This window comes from Aethalodelphis obliquidens, unplaced genomic scaffold (assembly GCF_003676395.1).
Source record: "Aethalodelphis obliquidens isolate GAN/ISIS:26980383/991018 unplaced genomic scaffold, ASM367639v1 scaffold276, whole genome shotgun sequence".
Taxonomy (NCBI): domain Eukaryota; kingdom Metazoa; phylum Chordata; class Mammalia; order Artiodactyla; family Delphinidae; genus Aethalodelphis; species Aethalodelphis obliquidens.
The window spans coordinates 1-9,553 of NW_020838190.1; the positions used below are offsets into that span (position 1 = coordinate 1).

General features: G+C 40.5%; 1 pseudogene; it reads right to left on the reverse strand.

The window, feature by feature from the left end:
- Positions 1-1,249: 1,249 nt before the first annotated feature.
- On the reverse strand, positions 1,250-6,864 carry LOC113616631 (RAD52 motif-containing protein 1-like; annotated as a pseudogene).
- Positions 6,865-9,553: the final 2,689 nt, after the last annotated feature.

Here is a 9,553-nt window from a genome sequence, read left to right on the forward strand (position 1 = left end):
TACCACTGGACTATAATAGATACTTCCTATTAGAAGCAAGGCAAGTGTCTACTCCTTGGGACCAAAATTCTACCAGATACAATGAACAAAGCTTTGGAGACAGAGACAGACAGACAGAGCATTTGAACACTCTACTGGCAGAAACTGGCCCATGTACCCTTTGGACAATACAGTTTGCCTAAAGGCAAGCTAGAGCCACCAGGCTTTTTGGTCTAAAGGGTTTTGCGTACATATAAGGAGTACATTGGCATATTAGGCACAAACAACCCAGGCAATTAGTTTGGTTCTTAAAGGTTGTTACCCAGAGTTGACAGCGGATGGAGATTCTGCCTGATGACCAGGGAAGTCAAACTTCACTGGAAGGACTGCCCAGGCTGGAAGGCCAAGACCAATCCAGGGTCAACTCTTACAAGCAAATAATCTCTCTGACAACTTAGCTAGGATTTCTCAGTCTCTCAGCCTGCAGGGCTGTGAAGCAGGGGAGCAATTCTGTTCCGGGAATCTACTAATCATAAAGTTTCCTTTGGGCACAGCCTGTGACATTCTCACCGTTGTATAACTCGATAGGGAACACAATCAACGCTATTCAATGGCATGACCAATTTCAAGACTCACAAAAACGTAGCTGATTATTATATAAGAATGATATTCACCCAATATATCAGAAATGAAAACTGAAATTAAACTGATTCCAAAAACCTAATCTAATAAACTCTTCAACAAGAAAACAACGGTAAAAATAATAGTCAATATACTTTGTCTGCTTACTATGTTTCAGGCATAGTTCTAAGCTTTTTATATTCATCACCTCATTTACTCTTACAATATCCCCGATTTGGTGGTAAGCTGAATTACCCTATTTGCAGATAAAGAAATTGCAGCTTAGAGATATTAAATACCTTCAAATGTCTCTGGCTGGAAAAACCTAAAATTGCTACAACAACACAATCTAAGAGACAAAGTTAGGACTCAAACACAGGTGTCCAAAGCTTATAATCACTACCCTATTCTGTATGATAAGCAAGCAATTGAGGAAGAACTGGATCAAACACTTTCTGTATGAACTGAGGCAAGTCATTCTACATCTAAACACTGGGGACAATAATATGTGCTGTCGTCTTTCTCATAAATGCCACAAAGAACAAATTTAAGACTGTTGCTGTGAAAGCATCTGGTGAATGAAAGAATATGTAATGTTTTAGATAAACATTAGTTTCATGCAATTAACTTTTCAAGTAAATTTATTTGCTCACTGAAACTGAAGCACTTCAACGACATTCAAAAAGGTCTTACCTAAAACCACAATCAGCAATTTCTGGAATGCATCTGTCATAGCTTTCTGAATAGCAAGCTTCTGGGTTAACTTCCTTTTCATATGTAATGATAATGACCCTAAATCCAACCAAAACAAATGAATTTAAAATGCCTATATGAATAACTGATTTCTAGGTTATATGTTTAAAACTAAAAATGCATCTGTGATTCTTAGATCATTACCTTAGTGATTAAGGGCAGGCACCACACTGGGGTACGGGTGAATGTCTCCGTTGCAGGTATACCCTGGCATGGCATATTTTTACTGCTCAGATCTATTCTGGAAGTTCCTAAAATATTAGATGGGAAATGTAAACCAAGAACGTGGCACAAATCTCACATTACTCACAGATTTCAAATGGACAAGCTGAGGCTACACTGCTACAGACCCTGCTATCCTCTGCATCAAGGGCTGGACTCATACAGTGAGATAGATTTGGTTGTAGTGCAGATGATCCGGCCTCTACGCAACCATCACCCACTCAGGTGAATGGTGGCGCCTCCTCCACCCCATTCGCTAACAGCCCTGCCTCCGACTTAAAACCCTAAGCCCAAGTGCCATGGATTCTAGGAAAAAACTCATTACCAATCGGAATCCCCTTTCTAGGGATCTACGTTTACTTATTCTGCTCAAGCCCTTTTATAGAAGGCAAAGGACTGAACATTTACACATGAGTTTATTTCAATCTTTAAACAAAGATTTTGTTGGGATAACTGAAGGCCAGGAGATATGTGCATTTGAAGGACTATTTTAGCCCAAAACAAATTATTAACAACAACAAAAAACAAAACAAAACAAAACAAAAAAACCTAATTTTCCTTCCTCCTAAGCTTCTTGGCAGGCAGTCAGTATTAAAATTCTAAAGTTTAAGGTGCTGTCAGGTATTGCCTAAGATAAAAACCTATATTGTCGGGCAGAACAATTCTGCCCAGGGCTTTAGTTGCTTAGAAAAGATGATGATGTATCTGAAAAGCTGAGTTTCAGAAAGAAAGGAAAAAGAGATATCCCACTCCCTCACCTCCCCACACACACACATACTACTGGAAAGCAGACCTTCCTCCAACTTATCCAAAGGTTCCTCAGCCATGCCAACTCCAGGACTCCTGCACTCGTGGGAGGTCAACACCACCTCTAAAGCACAGAAGAACTTCAGGCTTTCCTTCGAAGTGGTGTCACAATATCTTCATTTTCCCTTTCTTCAAGGTTATAAAGATCCCGAAGCTGTTAGGATTTTGAATTGAAGGCTAGACTTCAACATATACTGTTGTTAGAAATAAAAACTAAACTGCAGCTATCCCAGGTAATAGTTTAGGTATGCTATCCCTTCAAAATCAACTGAGACTTGCAAATGAATCACTAGATATGGACCACTATTTCTTTATGATATACCATACAAATACTGGAGAAAATTATGGACACCACCATCCAAGTCATTGAGATTAGCACTAATTCTAGGTGGTAGGCCAATGCTCAGATACTTCCATGTGGAAGCCTCCCACATTTCCTCCCCATAGCCCTGTTCTATTCTTCTCTCTAAAGTCTAGGAGTTCAGTGTTGAAAAGAGTCTTGTTAGTGAAAGAAAGTCTACAGAGTTTACCTTGATGATCCTTTTTGACCACCCACGGAAACCAAAGTAGTAATTTGCCAATTCTTGGCATCTGGAGCTGTTTAGGGCAAGCGTATTATGTTGAACCGCCTTATGTCTGGTGCCAAGATGAACCTAAAGACATAAAAGACCTAAAAATATCACAACCCTACATAGAGACTTATTTTGGATATACCTGAGATTTATCAATACCAATTTCATAGAGTGGTTGTGAAGATTAAGTAGGACATTTTAAGCAACGAGTTCACAGTGAGCCCTAAATAAATGTTATTTATTATTTTTAAGTCAGTACTTTTCTGCATCATTTCCAGGGCCCCTGATTAACCAGAAGGTTCCCTGACCTCTGGTGGTGAAAGTGATGATGAAAGCAACCAAGGAAGCCCAGCAGAAGCCTATGATGGGGCTGGGTGTAAGCAAAGGAATGGACTGTTTTACTCGTCTCATCCTGTAGCTCCTGCTTGAGAATATGACGTGAGGAGGAGATAAGATGGACCTGCCACTGAATTAGGACCTTAATCTGTAGCACTCCCTCTCCAAGTTACTAACCCCTGTTAGAAGAGGGAATACTTCTACCTCTATAAATGTAAATGAAGCAACGAAAAGAATTAGAGGTTCATCTGCATTAACAAGCTTCTTTGAGAGTGCAAATATTTCCATTCTTAACTCTCTAAAGAACTTACATATTACTGTGGATTTTTTTACATCACTAGTTCTTTCTTAAATGTCTATTTCCATTTTGAACAGGGTATAGTATATAAATATAGTCATAAAAATTCAAATAATACAAATAAAGTCAAAGCATTGTTAATTCATTATTGATTTGTTTGTGCATCTTCCTCTGTCACTAGTTTATGAGCTCCTTAAGTGCTTGAAGGAACCATGTATTATTCTTTCCTTGTTACCAGAAACAAGCATAGATATTGTCATATAATAGAGGAGTGATGGTCTGTTGACTGAGGGAATGAATGAGTACATAATAAAATGAAATTACTTTCTCCAACTGAAGCTGCCTGCAGGGAAGGAGAAATGAAGACTAATTTTTAAATGTTGAGTGTCACATGGGAGGCTAGGTTCTGTGCAGTGAGTCATAATGGAGCTGTCTTGGACAATTAGGAAGCTTCAGAAGGGCTCTGAGCCACTGGGTAGTAGAGACAGTTCACATCTGGGATAACCTTGCCACAGTTCTTGCTGGCAAACATTTTCCTTCATGCTACTGAGAAAAACTCAGATACATTAGGCCTTTCCTCATTTTATTTTAAGATGTTATTCTCTTTTCTGTATTTATAAAAAACAGAGGGGAAAAAAGCTAAGAAGTATGTATACCTGCCAGTGAATAAAATAACACATAATTGGAACTTCCGTGCTGGTGCAGTGGTTAAGACTCCTTGGTCCCAATGCAGGTGGCCCGGGTTTGATCTCTGGTCAGGGAACTGGTCTCACATGCATGCTGCAACTAAGAGTTCACATGCCACATTTAAGGAGACTACAAGCCACAACTGAAGGAGCCTGCCTACTGCAAATGGGGAGCCCACATGCCACAACTGGGGAGCCCTTGAGCCGCAACGAAGGACCCTGCCTGCTGCAACTGAGACCCGGTGCAACCAAATAAATAAATAAATAAATAAAATTGAAAAAGAACGCATAAGTAAATAAGGAAACAATTTTGGGGTTGTGGGTAGTAAATAAGGCTCTGCATTAAATAAAGAAATCTAATACGAATGCCCTTTCCTCTCAACTCTATAGTGACTTGTAGAACATTTTCTTCAGTACTCTATCAGTGACGGGCTTTATGCTGTGAAAATCTCACAACCTATGCTCTGGAATGGTCTTAATGTCCAATATAAGAAAAGAACTCATTACTTACAACTGATACCAAGTAACTGTTTCATACTCTTTCCAGGACCATCTGTAATATCTGAGTGGTACGTGAAATGGTCGCAGGGTCCGCAAACTAAAGAATGTCTGACACAAAATCATTTCAATCCCAGGGAGTACAGCCAGGATTGAAGTGGGTGTTAAACAGATTACAGAGGTGGGAGGTAGTGTACCTGGAGTCACAGCTGAGGAGAGTTCTCAGATTCAATGTAGGTGAAATCAGTGAGTAAAGAAATATGGGTGAGAAGAGGCAGCAAGGTCAGTAGGAAGTAGCTAGAGCAAGAAGCCAATCAGAGAAGACACAAAATTATAAAGGGAAAGGTCTGGAAAATCTAAGCCTCACTCACTTATTCAGAGGAATTGAAATGGTCCTTGAAAAAGGAATGGTGGCTGAATGGAGGCACATAATGAAATGTTAATTCTGGGGAAGTAAAATTGGATGGCATGTTGATATGGAGTAAGGTTTCTACAATGCATTAAAGAATATTTTAACCATTTTCTGGAATCTGAAGGGAGTTCTGAATAGGCAGCTTGAGAGTGATGATGATGATGAAATGAAGCCTCCTTTATCTTACATCTGACCAAAGTTTGTCAAGCTCGGGACTTCCCTGGTGGCACAATTGTTAAGAGTCTGCCTGACAGTGCAGGGGACATGGGTTTGATCCCTGGTCCAGGAAGTTCCCACATGCCGCAAAGCAACTAAGCCCGTGTGCCACAACTACTGAGCCTGTGCTTAGAGCCTGTGAGACACAACTACTGAAGCCTGCGTGCCTAGAACCTGTGCTCCACAACAAGAGAAACCGTCGCGATGAGAAGCCCACGCACGGCAAGGAAGAGCAACCCCCGCTCGCCGCAAATAGAGAAAGCCGGCATGCAGCAAAAAGACCCAACGCAGCAAAAAATAAATAAATAAATAAATAAATAAATAAATAAATAAATAAAAAATTGTCAACCTCACACATTTAAAATCCACATAAAAGTAAATAAAAGGAAGACTCTTGTGAAGATTTCTTAAATTAAAGGGCAGCATAAAATGACATGGGGTTTAACATCAGTTAAGTTTGGGTTTGGCCTCTAGTTTCCACGTTTACTGTCATGAAACTTAAGTAAGTCACTTAACCATCCTGAGTTCGAGTTTATTCATCTAACAAAAAAGAAACAACTGGGGAACTGGGGGATCAGTGGAGCAGTGCATCTGAGAGCATTCTGTACACCACAGTGCTGTAGAAAGGCTGGCCTTTTTTTTTTCCCCCGTGGGATCTTAGTTCCCAGACCAGGGATTGAACCCGGGCCCTCAGCAGTGAAAGTGCAGAGTCCTAACCACTGGACCACCAGGGAATTCCCGATGGCCTATTAGTTTTAAATTCAGCACATCATCCCAGTAGAGCGAGGAATTCCACATTTGGACCCACCTTCACTGGAGATGCGTGAAAAAGTTGCTTCTGGTCGCATGCCTTTTGGGCTCTGTGGGCATCCCTTGCTGAATAAAACTTGATGATGGCATAGAACCCAGGACCACCCACTGCTGCATTTGGGAAGACTCAGACAGAACACAGAAGGCCAAACCGGGAGAAGACTGTGAACAGAGAATGCTGTAGGGCGGTCCCACGCTAAGGAAGTGCAGTAAATTTCAGGCCCAGGAAAGCAAACCGCCCATTCCCTTATATTCCCCCAGCCCTTCGCCACAGGTAACTGTGGTGAGCCTGGAACTCCAAACACTTCTCATTTCATGAACAAGTTTCCCTCTGAAATCCTAAGATTCGAGAAGCATTAGGAGGCAATGACTTCTGTTGGGAACTATCCCTCAAAAGTCTATGGGGGAGAGCTGACTGCTCAGGTCATCTCTAGAACTAAGATTCCTCTCAGCGGAGACCACAGGCAGATGAGGTACTGAAGCAGTACCCCGGGGAGCCCAGTTACTGGGGCGCGGGGCGGCTTCGTCCACCCCTCCCTCTGCTCCGGCTCGTCTCATTTGCAAGGCCTCGGCTGTGGGTTGAGAGCTCAGCTCCCACATCAGCAGGGTTTTGTCACCCCCAATGGGAACTGCAAAAGGTACCAGCTGCACCATCCTATCTTCACAGCGTGTGTGCGGCTCAGGGAGCAAGCGGACTGCGCCAGAGAACGCGTGCCCGCGCTTTTTAAAAAGTTAGTGCCAATAAATCTAATATATAGAAAAACAGTTGAAAGCTCCTGACTGTTTTGTGGATAGAAAAGCTTGAGATTCAGAGCAAGTTCAGAGCTTGACAGTCTAAGAATAAGCTAGCTCTCCATTCCATTAGAAGGACTAGGTAGCAGTTTCTGGTTATGGAACCAGAAATCTCAGGCTCCAAATAGGACATAAAACATCATCACTTGTACTCTTTATAAAATTGCAGAAACAAACAAATAAACAAAAATATATTTACACCTGTCCTATAAGACAAAGGGTACTTGAGACCTAATGTATATAAAATCAGTTTACAAACTGTGATGCACTATATCAATAAGTTCTCATTTGCACAGAGCACAGCATAGGATATGAGGCCATTAATGTTAATTCCCTTCCCCCTTTCATTCCTTTCTCTTGTTCCTTTATGTATGCGGATCCGTTACATTATTAAGATAACAATGTAACTGAGATATTATTAGCTTAATAATGTAACCAAGAATCTGATTTTTAGCAAGGGAGTAGTTCTTAGAAACTTAGGGAGCTGGAACTCTGAAAGTATGAATTGAAATAATGCAATTACATCATGAATTTTAAAATTTATCATCATTGATTAAAAATAAAAATATTAAATAATTAAAAATTTATTATCCCGCAATTGAGACTCACCACAACGTGTGACGTCTGTCAGGCATTCGCTGTCACAATGCAGCTTGACTGTCTTACAGACAACCTCAATAATATTTTTAAATTGGCAGAGGCAGCAGGCCATACGGCTAGGTAAGATCCTATAAATGGAAACACAGGTAATTAAATTCGTGGTAAAAGAGTTACTTGAGTAGGTAGAAGAGGTAGGCCAAGGTCACCACAGACCAGTGCAAAAAGGAGTTCCTGGGGCATATGGACTGCAGAACTGGATAGGGGCCGGTTGGCCAATTGCTGCTCTTGACTGTTGTAAATAAATACAGAGGAGGAGAGATGTGCCCAACAGAAGGATTAGGATGGCAGTAGATATGGTATGCCTAGAAAAAAGGGAATAGGGATTAGAATTGGGTGACACTGATCTGTAGTTTAATTCAGAATTATCTCCTTCCAACCCGAAATCCTCACTTTGGGTTGAGAGTACAGAGGAAGAAGGCAGACTTCTAAGAAGAGTCTGAATAAGACCGCACCTTCTGGAGTCCCTTTCTCAGTTCCTATTTGTGAGTAGTAATATATTAGAAATTATTCTAGTAATAAAAATGCATCCTGTGGTTAAACAATAACAGAGATCGCATTGGCCAAATCTGGACAAAAGGTATAACATAGTTATAAGGTATAACATAGTTAATTGAAAAAAAAAGCACATGAGTTCATAATGATATGCAAAATGAAAAGTGGGGGAGCTCTTCTTTATAGAATAATGTCAGCTAATAAATGCAAAAGGAAAGATAGAATTAGGAAAGTGTCATTTTGCATCTATCAATGTAATAATCGATTCACACTAGGATTATCATTGATGCACAGTTGGGCGAAGAGTGTTTGAAAGTAGGATCTTCACTGATCCCAAAGTATCAACCCACATATGATTTATCAATTACCAAGGGGAAAAATAACTTTACAATGGAGAGATATGGAAGATACCACCTTAATCAAGTGATCGAACTTAGTACTGGGACACCTGAAGTGATGAAGTATGAAGAATACATCACCTATATAGTATTCTTCCCCCAAATATTTCCTTTGAACCTAATGATGGAACAGACAAATACTGATTGTGGGGCAATTTCACGACAACTGGCTTAGATTCTTCAAAAACACCAATGTCATAAAAGACCAAAAAAAAAGTGCTAGGGAAATATTCCAGATTAAAGGAAACAAAGGCATGACATGCAATTCCTGATCTTTAATTGGACCCTGTATCAAAACAAAACAGACTTAAGGAATGTTATTGGCTTCTGGTCAAGATGAAGTTACAAGGACCATTTAACCTCCCACCTGAAACAATGAAAACATCAGACAGAACATATGAAACAACAGTTTTCAAGAAACTGGACCTCAGGCAATAAAGTTCAGTGATCCCCAGGAAATGGGAAATAAATGAAGTGATCCCTATAATTGCCCTAACTTACTTCTCTGAGAGAGTGCCCTGGTCATCGTACAGGAAAGAGAAGTCCAGGCAGAGAATGGTGGACTCCCTGACTGACGAAATGGAGCTGACAGTCTGGGAAAACCAAGGTAACTAGAGTTCACAAAGCAGACTACCAGAGAGAAAAGAAGTGCACAGACAAAGAACTCTGGAGATATGCAGAGGGATCTCTTGAGAATTCAACAAAGTATTTGTCAGTACATCTGTGTGAGGAATTACTTGATGCCAGGAAAAGGACCACATGAAGGGATTAATAATAAGAATATCTGGATATCACATAGGGTTGTAGGAATAACAGCTGTTCCTACAAGTCAGACTGGAAACCCTCATGATACTCAGAAAGGACTTGTCTCAGTAGTTGCAAATAATGTGCTCTAGACTAAAGGGTACTTGGACTCCTACCCAACAAATCTTAAAAGCTAGACCTAAAAGAATAAAATTGTTTTGAGTAACTTAATTTCACCCAAAACAAAGCCCAAGCAT